The 22,274-nt window shown below is 46.3% G+C and overlaps 1 protein-coding gene across 1 annotated transcript in view; it reads left to right on the plus strand.

The window, feature by feature from the left end:
• The first annotated feature begins 206 nt into the window (after window positions 1–206).
• LOC144772268 (uncharacterized) overlaps window positions 207–22,274 on the plus strand; it is a 278,661-nt gene continuing 256,593 nt past the window's right edge. The window contains exons 1-2 of the mRNA XM_078656500.1: window positions 207–327; window positions 14,983–15,040. The gene's annotated coding sequence lies outside the window, so the exon portion shown is untranslated. The remainder of the gene's footprint in view (window positions 328–14,982; window positions 15,041–22,274) is intronic.

Consider the following 22,274-nt stretch of genomic DNA (forward strand, 5'->3'; position numbering starts at 1 on the left):
AAAGGTCAGTCTGACATGTGTTATATGCGCATGCGCAAATAACACGTTGTCAGTTGCTTAGGAAAGTGCGCGCAGGGATAAGACACTGCTCATTGGTGCATGCGTAGAGAGGCGGTCTGCGCATGCGCATGCGCGGGACACCACACTCTACAGCACGCCTAGTAACAGCATATCATCCACCGAGTCCTGTGTCTGCGCATGCGCCAGTGTGCTGGATGCCCTTGTTGTCCTTCTGTAATGTCTGCCATCCTCCCTGCTCTGTCTCAGCTGGAGGATGGTGCAGTCTCTCGTCTGTACAGCGCCACCAGACATGCTTCTGCAGCTGAGGTACATACGTCTTTATGCTGCTGATGTGACACAGCTGTACGTCCGTAGTGTATAAAAGTGTGGCGTGTTGATGCCTCGTGTGCAGGGGGGGAGCTTGGTCAGTAAGTTTCAGGGGGTGAGAGCTTCAGATTTCCCAACAATCACACTGGTTCAAATACATTATATGAGAAGCAGGGCAGGAGGGGGGGGGGGGGTTAAGGAGCAGTAGGAAGGAAGAGGAGGGCACTTAAAACAAAAACATTAGTAAAATAAGCATTTTTAAGACCTTTAAAACAAAGGTGACAATGTGTGTGTTTTTGTCTGCATGTGTATGTAAAAGTTCCAAGTGAAACACGACAAACCCCTTCGCCATACCCGAGATAAAGCACATTTACCCAACTATTTACTACATAATCCATTTCTTAGGGGGGTGTAATATCCCAAACACCCCCTGAAACTACTCCCCTGTATATCTCAGGGACATAAAAAGATTCTATGGTAGTGAAGAAGGACGAAAGAGGTTGGCGAGGCCCAGACACCTCTGGCTTTTGGTAAAATAACACAGTTTTATCATGCCAGCAAAACTATGTCATTCGTAGGAAAGGAGGGAGGGAAGAGGCAGAGGACAATTCACTAAATTGCCAGGGGTACCGGAAGTGACATCACACACCCTCTGACATCATATGAAGTAGTATATGATCTTCGACCCTGTATCCTAGGAAGTATGCCACCTGATCTTGACCCTCAAGACATAACACAAACTGACATCACTGAAGCTTAATGTTAACCTAACAGAAAAAAATATTGTTAAATCACAGGAAGATGCACAAAATTTAGATTTAGGAAACATTAGGGTCAGGTACACCTGTGAAAGTTTATATTGATTATAGATCTTGAGTGTGATTTTTTTTTTGGGGGGGGCTTTGTTTACACGTCATCATTGTTTATAGGTTGTGATGTATGGTCACTTGTACAATCTGAGATCGAGGTTTTGTTAAAATGCATCCTTTTACATGCTTTCATAATAGGGTAATATGGATATTATTAAAAATGTGCATTTCTTTAACTTGGTTTCCCTTTAAAGGCACATTTTAGTGCACATTTGGATGTTAGCGCAGTATAGCTCACTGAGAGTTATACGTGTGCACCTCTTCCTGCTCCAGTGTGTGACTTCCAATGTACATGTGTACAGTTCTGCTGTCTCCAGAGTGCAGGGTTTCTCCGGGGTTGGTTGGTCCTTCGTGTACCAGAAGCTGCTGCGGGTTGAGTCACTGGACCTCTCTGGGGCCCTTGAACCAATCTGTCGGGTGCATTAAATAACATTAAAAAGAGCCTGCTGGGCCAAGGGGTCGGGGGGGGGGGCTCGGGTCAATCATGTAGGATCTCGCAGGATGAGGGGCGCCAAGTCTTCTGCAGACCAGAGACTTTTATGGGGTCTTAGCTCGAGCCACCAGTGGTCTGACAGCCGGGCAGATATCCACTTGCACTAGTATGTCGAGGGCATTACTCCTGCGGGCTGCCAGCCTTCAGAGGGTAGAGGCATGAACGGCAACCCATTTTCTAAAAACAAGCCAACACAGCCTTGTAACTGTTGTGTTAGGGGCATTTTATATTTCTGAGAGGCAGGAAACCGCCCATTGTGAAAGGGGAGACCAGTAGCACCCAGAGCTGCCAGAGAATACACATCATGAAAAGGAACATTAGCCACACTGTAGCATTCTGAGCTGCCAGAGATCACACATCATGAAAAGGAACATTAGCCACACTGTAGCATTCAGAGCTACCAGAGATCACACATCATGAAAAGGGACATCAGCAACACTGTAACATTCTCCCACATCGTGAACGGGACATCAGTAACATTTAGAGCTGCCAGAAATCACACATTGTGAAAGGCTCATCAGTAACATTTAGAGCTGCCAGAAATCACACATTGTGAAAGGCTCATCAGTAACATTTAGAGCTGCCAGAGATCACACATTGTCAAAGGGACATCAGGAACAGTAATATTCTGAGCTGCCAGGGGTCACACTTCATGAAAAGGGCGAGCAGTAACACTGTAACATTCTGAGCCTGTTCAAGCACTGCGGCTGACCCTGAAGCAGAGTGGGTCTCAGTGCGTGCTTATCCCGCACCCAATGAAGGCCTAAACCCCCTCCCTCCCTCCTGACTATTAAGCCTCCTGGGGCTCCCCTGCTGCTGCCCCCTGCTCCGAGGGGGTCTGGAGCCTGGTGTGGGCCCGCTTCCTGAATCGCGGGATCCCCGGATGCAGAGGTGCTCACCCTAGGCCTGGAGGACTGGTGAGACCTAGGAGGGGAGAGCAGAGCTTTGACTCCACTGAAGAAAGTAAACCAAATTCACCATCCTACTGAGCAGCAACGCGGGACGACACCTGAACGCCTACAGGTAGAAAGATCGGTTGCAAATTCGCGCAGTGGTGGGTTTCTGTCCCCCCTCCCTTCCCAGCTGGGCCCCCAGGATTCTGCTCTCTGGCCTCCTCACTGAGCTACGGGGTGCACTCGCTATCCCACCCAGTTACTCCATCGGAAAACCCCAAGTGGACTCTGGACGCCTGAGGGAGACCGAGTGCATCACTTCTGCGCCACACAGGTGGTGGACCTTAATCCTGCCACCCTACATACTACGGGCAAAAACCACCAAGGAAAACGGAATACAGGGTGATCACCTGACTTAGCCCCACTACCCTACCAACCTGATCTGCCCTGCACATGACGTATCAGGGAGTTGAACGAACTTCGAGCTGAAGTGGCCGTGTCCCAGGGACTTGCCTACCCTTGTCACTATTGTGGCTCTGACGCATCGACGGTGGAGCCATGCTCTGCCTGAAGTCGAAACCTATCTCGACACAACTAAGCGACCTGGCCAGAGAGATACCGAGACTCCCCCGTGCCGACCCAAGGAATCAACAAAGACACACATGAACCTGTGGAATGTCTGGATAAAGCCGACCACAGGAATCCTGGTAAATCCTCTATTTCAGAGAAAGAGACTTGATCCTACGACAGGCCCGCATTCAGAAAACCCTATCCTGCCAAAACCACACTATTATGATATTCCCGGACTACTCAAGGGGTGGAGAAGTGTGGCTCACTGGTTAGAGGAGGCAGACCTGGAAGCAGAGGTCAGCCCGGGACCAGGGTTCAATTCCCGGCTCGGCGGGGTCTTGAGTCCTAAAAAATGTCCATGGACTCGACAATTCTCGCTCCGGTGCCTACTCGATTCACGGGTTCACACTCTGCGACTCTGGGCAATAGCTTGCTTAATCTCCACAACGGCCCCTCGCGGCGGGATGCCTGGCTTTCACCTTGCGGATACCCTGCTGGGGTTATCTCACAGGGAATACCAGGACGGGTTCCCTAAGCAAGCGCTTAGAAACCGCTCGGTGATTTGCGCTATATAAATTCCTGTACATTTACATTTACATGTCCAGACCCAAAGACGTTCATACACGGAAGTCCTCACACCTTACACCAGCATGGCCTTACACTCAAACTACATACCAACAGGTGAGGCCTCCATCCAACACTAACCATCACCCAAACACTCCCACCACATGGAGGGTTCCCGGGATTCCGTGGGCTTCTCACACCGACCATGACACAGACAATACATAGAGGAGACTTTCTCCGGGTAATGTCTTTGAATGTCAATGGCCTGCTGGACAGAATCAAGCGCACCGCTGTTCTGCGGCATGCCCAAAGATACACCCCGACATACTCCTGCTCCAAGAAACCCATCTTATGGGTAATCTCTGTCCATTCCGCGGAAGATACAGGTTCGACAGATCCTGGCACTCAGGCTTCACACGGGGATCACGCGGAGTGGAGATCCTACTGAAGTGCAACTTGCCCTTCGTACCTACTCAAATCACCAGGGATCCCCACGGTCGCTTTGTTGCTCTCTCCGGAACAATGGGCGACAACGCCCTCTCCAATTATACTCCTGGTGCCATGCATACACAGACTATAGGCAGCATTGGGGAGGTGATTAGCTCCTTACCGCTGGGAACAACGGTGGTGGGAGGAGACTTCAATGCTCTCATGCAACCCTCTCGACTTTCCTTTTTGCCCTGGCAATGGAGCCCCTGGCCACCCTCATTCGTGCTGATGACTGGGTCCAGGACTGGAAGTGGAAAGGCTCTCATGAGGACAAAATTGCCTTATACGCACACGATGTCCTACTCTTCCTCGCAGAGCAGACCCAATCCGGCCCCAGATGCCTACAAATACTCCGTACCTTCGAGCGAGTCTCCAGCTTATGCTGAAACGCCGCAAAATCAACCCTGGTGCCCCTGCATCTATCTAGAGAGTGCTTTGATTGGCAGTCTACCATCCCCATCAGACGACAATCGTTTAAATACTTGGGAATCTGGGTCGCTCTGCTCCCTGAGCTGGCCTGGGCATATAATATCACCCCACTAGTCACAAAAGCCAAAAAGACCTCCAGAAGGGGCAAGCCCTGCCGCTCAACCCATTAGGTAGAGTAGCACTTTTTAAAATGATGATTCTTCCCTGATTTCTCTACATCATTCAAAATACTCTATCCTATATTCCCCGGCGTTGGTTCAGGGGGTTGGGCAGTTTAATCGCGAGGTTCCTCTGGAGTGGTTCACGGCAACGCATAGCCCTCTGCCGCTGACAAATTTCGCCCTTCGACGGAGGCATGGGTATGACAAACTTGTATCTATACTACTTAGCAATATGCCTCCTAGTACTGCACGATTGGTTCAATGGAGGCTAGTCTGACCTCGCCTATAGGACCGGGTTGCGGGATCTGGGACTCTCTCAGGTCCAGACTATGATGTACGGGGACCCCTCCGTACGGGGACCCATACCCAAGACCTTACCTACAGTAACCCACGCAGATCTGCTAGCCTGGCGTGCCTCCCTGCATCATACCCAATGGGGGAATAGGCTGACCCAGCAAACACCCCTCTGGCAAGGCACATGGCTACATGAAGTGGGGGGCCTAGAGGGTTTCCGGGGCAGGAATCTTATTGGTATCTCGCAAGTCGTGACATTTGGATCAGAGTCCATATATGTTCCTTCTCGGGCTTTCAAACCAGACACTCACTCCACCCGTCACAGTTTTATAACTACTTACAAATCCGCCACACACTCAGCGTACATCTAGTAACAGCCATGTTGCTACCAGAGCACAGCCCCTTAGAAGCTCAAATCACAATGGGGGACTTGGGGAGAGGGGGTATCACCCATTTATCGCTCCTTAACTAACAATGGTCCCACCTCCCTTGACCCACTGAGAACTAGATGGGAGGCCTGGCTAGGTGCTCTGGAAGACGATGACTGGAGAGATGCCTTGATGGCCCCCAAGACCATCACTGTCTCAGCCACACTCTGCTTGGTCAAACTATACTACCTACATACCTATTATCTCACCTATCTCACCCTATCCGCGTACATAGTGCAGGCCTAATGCCACACCCATCTTGTACACGATGTGGGGCTGAGCCCACTGATTTTTTCCCATGTGGTATGGTCTTGCCCCCTCATAGCTTCCTACTGGGACGTACCTCACAACCCCTTGAATATACTGCTAGGGGTCACAGACGGGCTGTATGGACCTAAAGCAGACAAGTTATTCTTAGGCACAGCCCTTGTGGTGGCCAAGCGATACATTGCAATGGCATGGAAGAATCCCCTCCCGCCTTACATAACCAAATGGCGCAAAGGTGTAGACTGGTGCCCACACAAGAACTGCCACTGTACGAGGCCAGTGGATGCCCGGCCGAGCATCAGAAAATTTGGGGCAAATGGTTGGGAATGGTGGGTTAATCAGTCCCCCCGTCTTTTATGGATCCATTCTTATGTATCATACGGAGGGCAGAGATACGGCAATGTCTACCAGCATAATAATCTTTTACTCGCCTAATGTCATCTGTAAATATGCTGGTGGAAATGCTGTGCTGTTTATACTCTAGTTCTATTATTGTCTTTTCACAAAATCGATAAAATTGACTATCAAAAGAAAAACCGGCAAAGGGACTCCAGGGCTTATCATAGCCAGGTTACGAAGAATTGTGCCTTTGTATTGGTTTAAAAAGTACCATTGCTAAATGGTTATATACTCCAGTGCATATGTAAGAACCGGAGGGATATTTACTCTGTAAATTCTACTAAGTGTTTAAAATGTCTCCCTCCAGAAAATTTATACACAGATTTAATGCTGCCATATACCCTAAGACCTTGTTTCCTAAATGTTTAAAATGAATATTATTGAGGCTCTGGGAGTCTTTTCCTGAATACATGTATGATTTTACCATTTCAATTGGTGTTCTACCTATGTACCAACTTTCTTCCCTTAAAATCCCTTATTTTGGCCTTAGTGATGTTAATTTGTAAACAGTTTTTTCCTGCATATTCATTCAAAGCTTTACATTTATTTTTAAGCCTGCTGATGTAAGATCAAATAAAACCTCATCACCTGCATACAGTAATACTAGTAGATCATAAAATGTAACCCGTGGAGGAAAATTCCTAATATTTACAAATTGAGTGGGGAGATCATGAAGGTATATCGAAAAAAGAATTGGAGGCCAACAGACAGCTCTATTTTCGGCGGTTATTTGTCTGAATTGTTCGTGTTAGTCCCTTACTCCTTCCCATTAATGCCCTGGAGTAGTGGAGGAATGCAATCCTAAAAATAGTTTTAATAAATCCGACGGTATGCTCGGTGAGATCTGTTTCTCCCAAAGGGTCGGCGTGTCCACTTTGCAAAAAACTTTCAAGAAGTCAATGAAAGCGCTATAGAATTTCCGATTTTCTAACCACATATAGTATATATTAAGGTCTGTATAATTGCGATGGTAACCATTGCAGAGTGGTTTGGTCGGAATACAGCCTGTTCACATGGTCTAATTCCTTTAGAGAAAGCCCAGTCCCAAAGATGTTTCTAATTTGCTGGCTGCGAAGATCCTTCCTGATGCATCCAGAAGAGTAATATGGCGATAGTTGATCAAGAATAACTGAGAATCTTTCTTTTGGAGAGGTATTGCAGTCCATGATCCAAAGATAACTTTTACGAATGCTTATGTAGAGATGAAAATGTTGAAAGATTCAGATTCCACAGATAGAACAGTAGACTCTGCTCTAAATAATTATACACAACTAAGGAGTATCTATATATGCAATTTTAACAATCATCAGTCATTTGTAGACATAGTTCATGCAACAAAAGGGACAACTCTTTATAGCAGGCTTGATTCTTCTTTTGTATTTTATTGCCTTTGTTCACTACAAGCGTGATTGTTCAAATGATATTTCTAAAGGAAGATTTAAAAGAATGTATTCCATTCAATTGCCGGTTAAATACATCACAAAACAGCCTACGCGTTTCGTCCACATTTGGACATCATCAGGGCTGTAGAGATAAAAGAAAGAAATGTAACTAACCAATCCGAAAAAAATATATTATAAATTTCTAAATTTGTAAAACAACTAATAAAGTACTTCAATCTGTAGCAAAATGCTAGTCCTACCTATATAACAATCTACAGACAATGCGAAATAAAGCCTGCCTATTTAACATTCTGTGCAAAGTATTTGTCAGAACAACTCATTCTAAGTGTGACAGTGGACTTTTCATCCTTCCATTCTAATTACGAAATAAAAGACTTTTCACCTTGAGTCAAAAACAATCTAAGTTCACATTGACAGTAAATGTTTTAGCCTTCCATTAAGATTTGTAAGATGAAAAACAATTTAACCACACGTCACAATGATCGAAATCAACATTGACCCTGTAATAGATATAGTGACAGTAGTAAAATTCTTTCAATATGGTCAAGTCTCCAATTTTCTCTTAACAATCCATTCTTTAATTCCACTAATCAAAAAGGGGAAAAGATAAACAAATTATAATGAGGTTTAACAAAATGTGAATAGCAACCTACTATGTTTAGAAAAACTGCACCTAGTGGAGCCTATTATTATTGTGTTGCTCCCTGGAGCACTCGATAATTACCCCAGATCAAGTGTTAAGTTATATAGTCTAAACGCTAGGTGAGGTATTTTAACTGTTCTATTCAACAAACACCTTTTTAAATAAAAAAAAAGCGTCCAAAGAAGTCCTAACCTTTTAATCCTGTTTAAACTGTTAGATCAATTAATTTTTCAAAATCAGCGATTTGTGCGTCCCAAGCACTATTGTCATAGTGCTAAACGATTCCCTATAAAACAAAAAGGCAGAGGGAGACAAGGAGACAGAGACAAAAATAAGCATTGAAAATGCAATAGGTCTCGCAATAACGCGAGTCTGAACTATTAGCATTGTAAATGATTATGCCCTTTATTTTTGCGTTCTGGTTTTTGGAACATAAATAAAAGGCTTTGCCATTTACAAGGCCTATAGCTTAAATTTGCGTTAAAACGAGACCTATTGCATTGCAATGGTGGTGGTGCTGCTGAGTTTTCTCTGAATCTGCACCCACAATCTGCACCCACAATCTGCACCCACAATCTGCACCCACAATGTGTGAGTGGCATTGCGTGTGTGAGTGGCGTTGCGTGTGTGAGTGGCGTTGCGTGTGTGAGTGGCGTTGCGTGTGTGAGTGGCGTTGCCTGTGTGAGTGGCGTTGCCTGTGTGAGTGACGTTGCATGTGTGAGTGGCGTTGCGTGTGTCAGTGGCGTTGCATGTGCGAGTGGTGTTGCGTGTGTGAGTGGCGTTGCGTGTGTGAGTGGCGTTGCGTGTGTGAGTGGCGTTGCGTGTGTGTGGCGTTGCGTGTGTGTGGCGTTGCGTGTGCGAGTGGCGTTGCGTGTGCGAGTGGCGTTGCGTGTGCGAGTGGCGTTGCGCGTGTCAGTGGCGTTGCGCGTGTCAGTGGCGTTGCGCGTGTCAGTGGCGTTGCGCGTGTCAGTGGCGTTGCGCGTGTGAGTGGCGTTGCGTGTGTGAGTGGCGTTGCGCGTGTGAGTGGCGTTGCGCGTGTGAGTGGCGTTGCGCGTGTGAGTGGCGTTGCGCGTGTGAGTGGCGTTGCGCGTGTGAGTGGAGTTGCAAGTGTGAGTGGCGTTGCGTGTGAGTGGCGTTGCGCGTGTCAGTGGCGTTGCGCGTGTGAGTGGCATTGCGCGTGTGAGTGGCGTTGCGCGTGTGAGTGGCGTTGCGCGTGTGAGTGGCGTTGCGCGTGCGAGTGGCGTTGCGCGTGTGAGTGGCATTGCGCGTGTGAGTGGCGTTGCGTGTGTGAGGGGCATTGCGCGTGAGTGGCGTTGCGCGTGTGAGTGGAGTTGCACGTGTGAGTGGCGTTGCGCGTGTGAGTGGCGTTGCGCATGTGAGTGGCGTTGCGCGTGTGAGTGGCGTTGCGTGTGTGAGTGGAGTTGCGTGCGTGAGTGGCGTTGCGTGCGTGAGTGGCGTTGCGTGCGTGAGTGGCGTTGCGCGTGTGAGTGGCGTTGCGCGTGTGAGTGGCGTTGGGTGTGTGAGAGGCGTTGCGTGTGTGAGTGGCGTTGCGTGTGTGAGTGGCGTTGCGTGGGTGAGTGGCGTTGCGTGGGTGAGTGGTGTTGCGTGGGTGAGTGGTGTTGAGTGGGTGAGTGGCGTTGCGTGGATGAGTGGCGTTGCGTGGATGAGTGGCGTTGCGTGGATGAGTGGCGTTGCGTGGATGAGTGGGGTTGCGTGGGTGAGTGGTGTTGCGTGGGTGAGTGGCGTTGCGTGGGTGAGTGGCGTTGCGTGGATGAGTGGGGTTGCTTAGATGAGTGGTGTTGCGTGGATGAGTGGGGTTGCGTGGATGAGTGGGGTTGCGTGTGTGAGGGGTTGCGTGTGTGAGTGGTGTTGCTTGGGTGAGTGGGGTTGCGTGGGTGAGAGGCGTTGCGTGTGTGAGAGGCGTTGCATGCGTGAGTGGCGTTGCGTGCGTGAGAGACGTTGCGTGTGTGAGTGGCGTTGCGTGGGTGAGTGGCGTTGCGTGGGTGAGTGGTGTTGTGTGGGTGAGTGGCGTTGCGTGGATGAGTGGCGTTGCGTGGATGAGTGGCGTTGCATGGATGAGTGGCGTTGCGTGGATGAGTGGCGTTGCGTGGATGAGTGGCGTTGCGTGGATGAGTGGGGTTGCGTGGGTGAGTGGTGTTGCGTGGGTGAGTGGCGTTGCATGTGTGAGTTGCGTTGCGTGGATGAGTGGCGTTGCGTGGATGAGTGGCGTTGCGTGGATGAGTGGGGTTGCTTAGATGAGTGGTGTTGCATGGATGAGTGGGGTTGCGTGGATGAGTGGGGTTGCGTGTGTGAGTGGTGTTGCTTGGGTGAGTGGCGTTGCGTGGGTGAGTGTGGTGTTGCGTGGATGACAGTGGGCTTGCGTGGGTGTGAGTGGCGTTGCGTGTCTGTAAGTGTTGCTGTGTGGGTGAAAGTGGCACAGAGCCTTTGATGTGGCCTGGCGCAGGAGAAATGCTGCTGCTGCTAATTAAATACAAGAGCGGCCGGGAAGCGGCCAGGAAACACAAGTACGGCCGGCCACATAATTAGGGGAGGAGAAGCCGCACAGCACACGCTGGGAGAAGCCCTTTGATGTGCTGTGCGGCCGCGATGCGCGCTCTGTGCTGGGGGAGGGGGAGGGCCATTAGCCTGATCTCGCGGCAAGATCAAACGAAGGGTGGGAGGGACATTGAGGAACAGGAACAGATGGCCATGAAAGTGTATGGGCCAAAAGCGCGTGCCTGTACGTGCACTCGAAGAAAACGCCACGAAAAAAAGCGGTGGTTTGACAATCAGTTCGAGCACTTGAATTCTCGCCATTTCCCATTCCTTCGGAATGGTAAAGGACGAGACCTAACAATTAGTAGCCTCCTATCCAAATATCCAAGTCATCTCCCATCTGCACGGGACAACTATCTATCGAACGCCTACCTCCATAAACGTGGATTAATTCCTCCCGCGTCTGTCTTCCTCGGCGACTCGCCTGATAAAGAGTCAGCCATTCCCCAAGTCATTCTACTCCCATTTAAATCCTCAACGGGCCAATGAGACTCTATCAAAAAGGCGCGCCAAAAACCCTCATCTTGTTTATGGAATCCAAGTTCCCTCATACGTCCGCTATCCCATGTGACCGGAAAGAAACGGAATAATAACTCTGTGCGGAGAAAATGCCGCTGAGCCTAAAAGTGTAATTCGAGTAAAATTATAATGATTAGGTGATCAATCAGCTGTATACGCTATCCCGTTCCTTAGTATTAGTCACAGGAAGAAACATATAATTTATCTTAATCACTACCATTCTACGTGTGCTACGTCGTCTCTCCACGGGAATGGTAGAAGTGTTTCCGGTGTGTGTCCCTCTCCACAGTGATTGGTTCAAGATACAGTCGTCTTTGAACCAATCGCAATTCATTATTCAAAACGTGGTCTCGCAGTGTTAGGTCAGAACCTACGTTTCTTGGATCATGTTCCCTCCAAGGTCCGCATAGCGAAAAATGTAGATACCGCACTCCAAAATTTAATGGAGCACGAAATACACTAATTACATCTGGCTGCTTGTTCATTTTATTTGGACCATTTTTAACCAAAGCAATAAGTATTAACGGTACATTTCCCTCTCTATAGAAAATAGTTTAAATAATTCTGTCAACTTAGAGCCAATCACGATTCATCGTTTGAAACGTGATATAGCAAAATTAGGCCATACATGTCCAGCCCACGTTTCTTCCTCCCGTTTCCATCGCGGTCCGCATAACAGTGAAAACTCCATACCGTGACTCGTCTTGTCTATAGAGACAGGATATAATTTTTGTGTAAACGAAGCTACTTGTTATTGTTTAGACCGATTTTAGACAAAGCAATATTTAGCTAATGAACGCAACGGTATGTTAATTAAGCACCCGTTGTCTATTCAATGACTTATTAACAGTTACAGTACTAAAGTCATGATTATTCATAAGTACTAACCAACTTGTCAAGAATTTATTTTATACAAAATGATGCGTGATGAAATAAGATAGTGCACTTATTCACTACACACAAATTAAATATTCAATAAAATTAACATAACTTAACTCAAGACTTGGATCCCAACCATAAAAGTTCTGTCTAAGTTGATAAAGATAGCCTTATAAGGGTAGATCAAACTAAAAATAGAGACCGCAGTAATGATGTCATCTAATGAAATAAATCCAGCTTCAACTGCTCCGTGCACCTTTTGTTTTACAGAAAATGATGCATTTCTGAATCGCTATTAAGCCCCTCCTTTACCGTTCTACAACGACTGATCCAGCGTGCTTCCTCCTTCCTAATACTCAGTTCCCAGTCTCCACCTCTCACATGCGGTTCTATTTTCTGGAGACCGTGAAACCTGAATTCTTTTGATCCTTCATGTGATCTTTTAATGTGTGCAAATATTGGTGATTTATGGTCCTCATTTAGAATGGCCCTTCTATGTTCTTGCATGCGTATCTTGAGAGCTCTCTTCGTGCTCCCAATATAGACTTTTTTACATGCGCAAATCAATGCATATACCACTCCAGTACTATTGCAATTGATAAACTGTTTAATTTGATACGTCCTGGTACTATTGTATCTGAATTCCTTGATTTTGTTCACTCCCCAGGGACACATGTTGCATCCGCCGCATGTGAAAAACCCATTGGGGGTTATGGGCATCCACTCCTTTCTAACTCGTTGAATGGGTTGAATATAGTTACTAGTAACCAGATTACTAATCGTAGGGCTCCGTCTATAAACTATTTTTGGTGTTTCTCCAATTAGTCCTGCCAGACTCGGTACACCCATCAGTAAATGCCAGTTTCTTTTAAGAATTTTGAAAATCTTGTCTTTATCTGTGTTATATGTTGTTATGAACGCTAAAGGCCTATTTGACACTTCGCTATTTCTCTTTGTTGATTTTGGTGTCAAAGTTGTGTGTCTAGCTATCTGATTAACTTTTCCTCGTGCTGCCTTCAATAGTTTGTCAGAATATCCACGATTCTTTAGCCTGTGGCACAACTTATCAATCTCTTCTTTGAAATCCACATCCTTAGGACAATTTCTTCTAATTCTAACCATTTCACCAAATGGAATGCCCTTGATCACTGATGTTGGGTGTGAGCTTTCTGCTCTCAAAATAGAATTAGTTGCGGTCTCTTTCCTGAATAATTTACTCTTTATCGAAACTCCCTCTACAAATAACTCCACATCCAGATATTCTATTCTTTGCAGTTGAAAATTCATGGTCAAAGTTACGTTGAACGAATTATTATTCAAAAACAGTAGATATTCCTCCATTTGTTCCCTCGAACCTCTCCAAAGAATTAGGATGTCATCTATAAAACGACCCCAAAACAGTATATGATCTGTCCAATTTGCTGCTCTTCGACTCCAGGCATACTCCCTTTCATACCAGCCCATGAATAGGTTGGCATAAGAGGGGGCAAACCTGGAGCCCATTGCAGTACCCCTGATCTGATGGTACCATTCATTTTGAAAGAGGAACTAATTATTGTTTAGAATGAGAGAGCTCATGGCTACAATCATTTCTGAGTGTTCCACCAGACTGGCACTTCTCTTGCCTAAAAAATGTTTCAAAGCTGTTTCTCCTATATCATGATTGATGAATGTATATATTCCTACAACATCCAAAGTTACAAAGCTCATGCCATCTTCCCAAACCACATTCTCCAATTTATTTAGTATATCCATGGTGTCCCTAACGTGGGACGGTAAGTTTACTACTAGCGGTTTTAGAAAACCGTCAACAAATTCAGACAGGTGTTCTGTCAAACTGCCAATGCTTGAAACAATTGGTCTTCCTGGCGGATTTGTTCTTGATTTATGTATTTTTGGCAGAGTATAAATAAAAGGTAGGTGGGATTCAAAATTCTCAAATATTTATACTCCGCCTCGTCCAATAACCCTGCTTCTTTCCATGTAAAAAGACGTTCTGCAATAAATTGCCCTGCCTGTGATGTGGGATTCTGACTCAGCTTGCAGATGTATCAGATGATGTGGACTTACCTTAGTAGCCCCACCTACTTGAGAAGCCCCTGAATTGCCCCGTGTTGATGATGAGGATCAACTCCGTAAGCCCAATAGGACAGTCATGAATACCTGATCTCTTCCATGCTGAATGTCTCTCTCTACCCTGTTTGTGGAAATCTATATGTCAACTGTAGATACCTGTGATCAACTAGGCTTGTCTTCTGAAGTGGTGCCTCGTGCACGTATAAGGAAACTGTGCTACTTATCACCCGGGGATTCTAGGATCTTTGTTTCCTCATGTTATTGTACACAATGTCTGCACAAAAGGAAACAGAGGTATGTTGTATGCATAACATGCCACTAATACAATAGGTGGTCATGCAAAATACCGAACAACCATTAGCAGATCAATCACCTAATATCTCACGAAGTTCCACTTGTTCATTGAGGAATGTCTGTGATATTTGTACACAAATAGACCGTTAAGCACACTGGTGCACAAAGAAGTAAGTGGTATTATTAGTCACTGGTAGCAGCTGGAAGCAGTGTTGTCTCTATTAGCAGCGTTAGCCTCTGGTAGCGGAATATGTTTTTGGTGACAGAAAAACATGAAAATACGAAGAAACACTGTCCTTGATGTGACACTGGCTATCATCTTGATGATATGCTTGCTTTTATAGTTTTTTGCAACTTAACTTAGTGTGCATGTATGCGCGGAGCGTGGTACCTTACCTGACTTTAATTGGTTGTCTCTTTATCTTTCAGATTCTAACAAAATAGTTGTCTGGATTCTGTGGGATGAACGATGCATTTCCATGTTCAGGTAAGTGTAGTGTCTTGTGCATAACAGAACGCGGGACACTTATTGTTACAAAGGGACTCCTTAGCTCAATGACGTAAGTGTTTGGGTGGGGTTGATAAATTCATGACGCATTACGTTTCAGTTTACCGTTACACTCAGAAGAATGAAGACGTGTAATAACCAGCTCTCTGTGTGGTGTGATTCATTGCATGCTACCAGGCTAGGGGGGATGCTACAGTAATGATGATACTTGTTCTCTGGTAGGCTTGGGCTCAGTGCTTAATTTGAGCAGGTGCTTTCAGGTGCTCAGCACCTGCACTTATTTTTTTACAAATTAAGCACTGCTTGGGCTCCAGCGTTGAGTTCAGCTCAGGCGGGTGCCCTTGAGGTAAAACATCCTCCTTGTGAGAATGCGAACCCCAGGGACAGCACCCAGCCACACTCAACATGGCCACCAAGATCTCGCAAGATCTCAGCTTGATCGTTACATAAAGCGGCATGTAAACAAAGGAAGCATCCAGTGCTCTGCAATACCAGAAAGAGCATGTTACCGAAACATACAGAAGGTACAAAAAAAATAAAACAATGGAGCACCCCCACACCTCTTACATTGTTAGCGAAGTGTGCATTCACGCCGTGCTCGGGGGTATTCGGTAGTGCTTTGAGGGGATATTATCTAGCACTTAGCGAAAAGAGTGTTTAGGGGCAGAAGCAACATTGTACTGGGGTGAGATGTGAGTCTATGTTCAGAGGCTCATGATCAGGGGCATGATGCACACAGCGTTCAGGGGTATCATCGGGGGCATTATGCACACTGTGTTCAGAGGCATGATGAAGGACTTGACTGCATGAGCCAGAGTTATACATCAGGCTTTAACCCGTTGGCTGCTGCCGTCGGCCAACGGTCGCCGCGAACACTACCTTGGGAGTGTTGCGCCTGTCCGTTGGCCGACACGGGCCACCCGTTTCTTCAAGCGTTCAACTGGTGCAGAACGTTCGAAGCAGCCACTGGGTTAAAGAACTGTTCAAGGGGATCTGAAAGTACAGCTGTTTTAGAAAACCTGGAAGGACCGTATGATTTTCTTTTGGACATCTCCTTCCATGTGGATAGAGCAGCTGCTCTCTGATGGAGCTATGGTAGTGCCAGTAGAAACATATTTCTGAGAGACTGGCAAACTGTTTAAGCACAAAAGAATACAGCCGTGCATCTACCTTTCGAAGAAAACAAGATTTTTGGTCTTGAGCTTGAAGAAAGACTTGTTGTAGACGAATCTAGGACTCTAGTTAAATATTCCCGATTTATGCCCTTATGTGGTTATATCAAATCATATCCTTATATTCTGTGAATGCCAAAAGTAGCATGTTTAGGATTTTGTCTTAAGTTAGTTCTGTGAATCGGCCCCTCAGCTTGATCGTTACATAGAGTGGCATGTACACAAAGGAAGCATCCAGTGCTCTGCAATAACAGAAGGAGCATGTTACCAAATCATACCGAAGGTACAAAAAATATAAAACAATGGAGCACCCTCACACCGCACCCAAAGGCGTACTTACATTGTTAGCGAAGTGTGCATTCACGCCGTGCTCGGGGGTATTCGGTAGTGCTTTGAGGGGATATTATCTAGCACTTAGTGAAGAGAGTGTTTTGGGGAGCAGAAGCAACATTGTACTGGGGTGAGATGTGAGTCTCTATGTTCAGAGGAACATGATCAGGGGCATGATACACACAGCGTTCAGGGGTATCATCGGGGGCATTATACACACTGTGTTCAGGGACATGATGCAGGACTTGACTGCATGAGCCAGAGTTATACATCAGGCTTTAAAGAACTGTTCAAGACGGATGTGAATATACAGCTGTTTTAGAAATCCTGGAAGGACCGTATGATTTTCTTTTGGATATGTTTCTTCCATGTGGTTAGAGCAGCTGCTCTATCTGATAGAGCTATGGTAGTGCCAGTAGAAACATATTTCTGAGAGACTGGCACACTGTTTAAGCACAAAAGAATACAGCCCTGCATCTACCTTTCAAAGAAAACAAGATGGTTGGTCTTGAGCTTGAAGAAAGACTACATAAAATATTCAAGGAAAAGAACACTCTTCTTCCACCCATCAGTCTCATTCCTCTTCTTTTTAGGCAAAGTCGGTCTAAATCTTCATTTAGACAACCACCTATTAGGGAATCTAATTACAACTCAAAGAAACTAAAAGGAAGAAGATTTAAGTTTCAAACCATACAGAAGGCCTGCTTCCCTAAAGAATTCTCAGCACTCCAGATTATGCTGAAATTGGCCCAAAGCAGCCAGTTGGAGGAAGGATAAAGCATTTCAACAATGGGAGGAATCTACGTGAAATTCTTGGATTCTGGAAGTAGTAGAGGAAGGCTGCAAATGTTGAAATCTCTTTTCTCCTCCATCTAAGAGATTCATTCTCAAGATCGCTTTTATGTTACAGCCATCAAGACAGCAATTCATGCCCTTGTTTTAAAAGAAAGCAAACACAAGGAGATGATGGACGTAATCTAGTGGCAAAGTGAGCAAGGGACCCATGTCTGGGCATACCCTGGCAACTTAGTGCGAACAAAGCAAACACAAGGAGATGATGGACGGAGCGCTGAAACTTTTCAAACACTCACCCCCAGTCACAGATCTGGGTTGAATCCATCATCGTTCTTTAGGTCACTTCGCCACCCCAGTTCAGACCCAGCTATATGCAAATCAGTCTTGACCCTGTGCCTCATCGGAACAGTTTAGCCCGAACTGCCAAGCCAGGTCTTCCCTGGCCTGAAAACAAGCATCCTGAGACAGGTTTCAGGGCAACACTCCTCATCAGCCGTGCTAGCTTGAATCCAGTGGCACAGTAAGCCGGGGCCCATGTCTGGGTATACCCGGTACACTTAGGGCGAGAAAGCAAAAGACATACAGATGGTGGACGGAATGCTGAGAAAATCAAACATTCTCCCCAGTCAATAGATCTGGGTAAAATCAGTCTTGACCCTGTGCCCAATGGGACCAGTCCAGCCCAAACTGCCAGGCCAGGTCCTCCCTGGACTGGAAACAATAATCCTAGGACCGGTTTTTGGCTTTCATCCCTCATCAACCAGGATAGCACGGGACCCACGTCTGGGCATACACGTCCCATTTGGGGTGACAAATGCAAAAAGAACAATTGATGGACAGATGCGGAACAATGTCAAATATTCACCTTCAGTACCGAGATCTTGGCCTGAAGCCATAGTTTTTCGCTCACCATGCCATTCCAGTTTGGACCCAGCCATATGCAAATCAGTCTTGTCCCTGCACCACAAGCATCCTGGGACCGGTTTCAGGGTATCACCCATCATCAGCCAGATTAGCCACTCAGAAAACCAGCATGCTTGTTTCCCCACCAGGGATGGCCTGGCAGTTCCGGATGCACTGTTCCCATGGGGAACAGGGTCGAGACTGATTTACTTATGGCTGGGTCCAAAACGGAATGGCGAGTAAAAAAACGATGGATTTAGACCCAGATCTCTGTAGTTGGGTGAATGTTTGACATTGTTCAGCATAGTGTCCATCAATTGTTCTTTTTGCGTACGGTAATGTGAAGCATTACAAGTAGATAATATGGGATTGGATATGTAATAATTTAGCAGCAAATAATTGTAGAATAATATTCATGGAGGTTAAAAGGTCAGTTGCCAGTTGGACTGTCAAGCCAGACCTAAAAATCCATGAAGTTTTATGATTGCTCTCCTCCCGTCTGTGCTGCTGTTAGAGAAAAACACCATAAAGCATCTTGTTATCTAAGACAATTTAACAGCATGTGCGTGTTCTTGAAAGTTCAACCTCAGGCAGCTGGATAAACACAATGATCACAGCTGTGTGGAGAGAAATCTCTTTTTGTGGTAGTGCCTTAATTTTGCCTAATCAAAACACATACTCCTGGTTCCCTACATGTGGGCGGGGCCAAAGCCCCTCTCCTGGGGTTCTCACATAATTTTCTGGCGACAGCTGCATTGGTAAACCAGGCCATAAAAAATACGCAGAATTTGAGACTCTGCTGTTTAAAGCAACTCTCATGTTTGCATTCTTTCTGGCATTCCCAGTCAGTAAGCCAGTGTCGCCATTACACAAGCTGATAGGAAGGCCTGTTTGCAGGCCGCAGATGTATGGAAATAACAGTCACCAGCTTATTTAGAAGACCCATGGTATTCTTCAAGACACTTATTCACAGCTTTAGTTGACATGAGACCAGTTGAGAGTCAAGCATTTCTGAGACATGCAGATGTATTACCTTTAATTAGGTTCCAGGTTCAGGTTGTTGTTTGCTAGAGTCTATACAGGGAGGGCTTGAGGCAACTCGTTAAGGAACATATTTAAATTTGTGAAGCACCAACCGTGTCCAAGAAGGGTGCATTAGTGGTCTTCCTCGCTCTCTTTCAAATTGTTCACTCGTGCAGGCGCTTGCGAAATGGTTTTCTCTGTTGCATTTTCTGCATCTGTGGCCCATTGCCAGGCATGCGCCGGTATGTGGAAATTCAAGTCCGCATCGATAGCATGTTCTTTCTTGCTTCTTTCTTGTTGGTGGTGTATTGTCTCTCTTCTTGATATTTCCAGTTACGCGGTTTGCTTGTTGCACTCGTTTTGCCTTTCCCAGTTCCATCTGTCTGGCATGAGTTGTTGCTCTGGCCTCTGCTTGGGCCATGGTCCGTATTTTCTCGAGCGAGGCTGGTTCCTTCAGAATTCGTGCGCGGAATTCCGCTGACTGACAACCTTCAATGATGCACAGTCGTATCGCTTGTTTTTTGTCAAACGTGTCGAATCCGCAATAGATTACTAGTTTCCACAGTCTGGTTGCGAAATTGTCGAGGGACTCCTATGCTAGGTGACATGTGGTGTTGAACGTGCACCTTTCGAAATCTACGTTTGTCTGTGAGACATTTTATTATTCCCTTGTATGCTGCTGTTTGATCGCGGGGAAATGTAATTAGCAGGTCCTCAACCTCATCACCTACAAAGTTTAGGAACAAGTCTATGTTCTGGTCATCTGTGTATGCCTTGCATTTGGCACGCATGTATCGTTTGAATTGCCTTATCCATATTTCCCACCGAATGCCTATTTGTGGTTCTTACAAGCAGATCGGTAGTGGTCTGCTGAAAATTGTTTTTGCGCTATTCTTGTTGCTTACGTCTTCTGTCATTTTGTTGTTGTGCAGACCTTCTTCTCCTTACTCTGTGTGCAGTTTCTTCTTTTGCTGTACTTGATTTCCTTTCTTTCTTGTAATTTCTCTTTATTTCTCCTTTATTCTTCCTTTTTGGGCCTTTTTTTGTGTTGCATGACTTCAAAATGGCCGCCTGGCCTTCTCCAGCTCCTTATGACCCTGGGGCTGATTCAAGGCCGACCCTGAGCTGGGGCTGATTCAAGGCCGACCCTGGGGCTGATTCAAGGCCGACCCTGTGCTGGGGCGGATTCAAGGACCATGAGCTGAGGCTGATTCACGGCTGACCCTGAGCTGGGGCTGATTCAAGGCCGATCCTGGGGCTGATTCAAGGCCGACCCTGTGCTGGGGCGGATTCAAGGTCGACCCTGAGCTGGGGCTGATTCAAGGCCGACCATGAGCTGGGGCTGATTCAAGGACCATGAGCTGGGGCTGATTCAAGGCCGACCCTGAGCTGGGGCTTATTCAAGGACCATGAGCTGGGGCTGATTCAAGGCCGACCCTGGGGCTGATTCAAGGCCGACCATGAGCTGGGGCTGATTCAAGGCCGAACGTGCACTGGGGCTGATTCAAGGACCATGAGCTGGGGCTGATTCAAGGCCGACCCTCAGCTGGGGCTGATTCAAGGACCCTGAGCTGGGACTGATTCAAGGCCGACCCTGGGGCTGATTCAAGGCCGAGCCTGAGCTGGGGCTGATTCAAGGCCGACCATGAGCTGGGGCTGATTCAAGGACCCTGAGATGGGGCTGATTCAAGGACCCTGAGCTGGGGCTGATTCAAGGACCATGAGCTGGGGCTGATTCAAGGACCCTAAGCTGGGGCTGAGTCTGGAAAGGACAAGAGCTGAATTCTGCCTCTATTCGCTCCAATGTTTGTAAAAAGAGCAGTTTAGGATAACCTTTTGAAGGAATTAAATTTTTTATTCACCGTTTTACATATCTGAAAGGGGGAAACTACTGATTTTACACATTTCAAAGTGTTTTACTGGCTCTGAAATGATAAAACTGGTCATCCTGGTTAATTCACTGGTCTGGTGGCAGTCCTGTACACAGTACTGCATACAGTAACATGGTTCGGGATTATGAAAATGGTCCCACTGTAGTTTCTTTACTGGGTTATATAATTAGCTATGTTAACTTCAACCCAGTAAACAAAGGTGACATTTTATTTTACTGATTTGTTCACCTCATGAGGGAAACCTATCTCTTCAGCTGTCAGCTAGGTCGAGAAAAGAGAAACTCCGCTCTTTAGGTCTGGGTGCCAAACGCCTTGGTGTAATGGGAACCCTTTAATTCCTTAGCTGTTAACCCTGTACCAGTGCCCCATTAATAGCTGCTACAGAGTGGAGAACAGCTTTGTATCTGGGTGTCCTCCTAAACACATCTTTGTTGAAGCCCAGAATGAGGATCAAGAGAAAATGAGTTAAAGGTCTGAGGACATGAACTTGAGATGGGGAGGTATGACTGTTATGATTCTCGCTGCATGTATGGCATTGTGAGTGTTATTGATCACAAGGCACTAGATAACTCCTTACAGACAGCAATGGCTGGCTTAAGAAAACACTGCAAATACAAATACAGGACAATTAACTAAATTGTCCTCTTTGGTGTCCCAGGACATGCCTCTTGATGCATTGGCCATTTCTTATAACTGCTTTGAACCCAATGACACTTTATTATTCCCTTGTATGTTGCTGTTTGATCGCGGGGAAATGTAATTAGCAGGTCCTCAACCTCATCACCTACAAAGTTTAGGAACAAGTCTATGTTCTGGTCATCTGTGTATGCCTTGCAGTTGGCACGTATTAATCGTTTGAATTGCCTTATCAATATTTCCCACCGAATGCCTGTTTGTGGTTCTGACAAGCTGAACGGTATTGGGCTGCGGAAAATTGCGCTTGCGCTATTCTTGTTGCTTATATCTTCTGTCATTTTGTTGTTGTGCAGACCTTCTTCTCCTTACTCTGTGAGCAGTTTCTTCTTTTGCTGTACTTGATTTTCCTTCTTTCTTGTAATTTCTCTTTATTTCTCCTTTATTCTTCCTTGTTGGGCCTTT

The sequence above is a fragment of the Lissotriton helveticus genome, chromosome 8 (genome assembly GCF_964261635.1).
Source record: "Lissotriton helveticus chromosome 8, aLisHel1.1, whole genome shotgun sequence".
NCBI classification, from domain to species: Eukaryota; Metazoa; Chordata; class Amphibia; order Caudata; family Salamandridae; genus Lissotriton; species Lissotriton helveticus.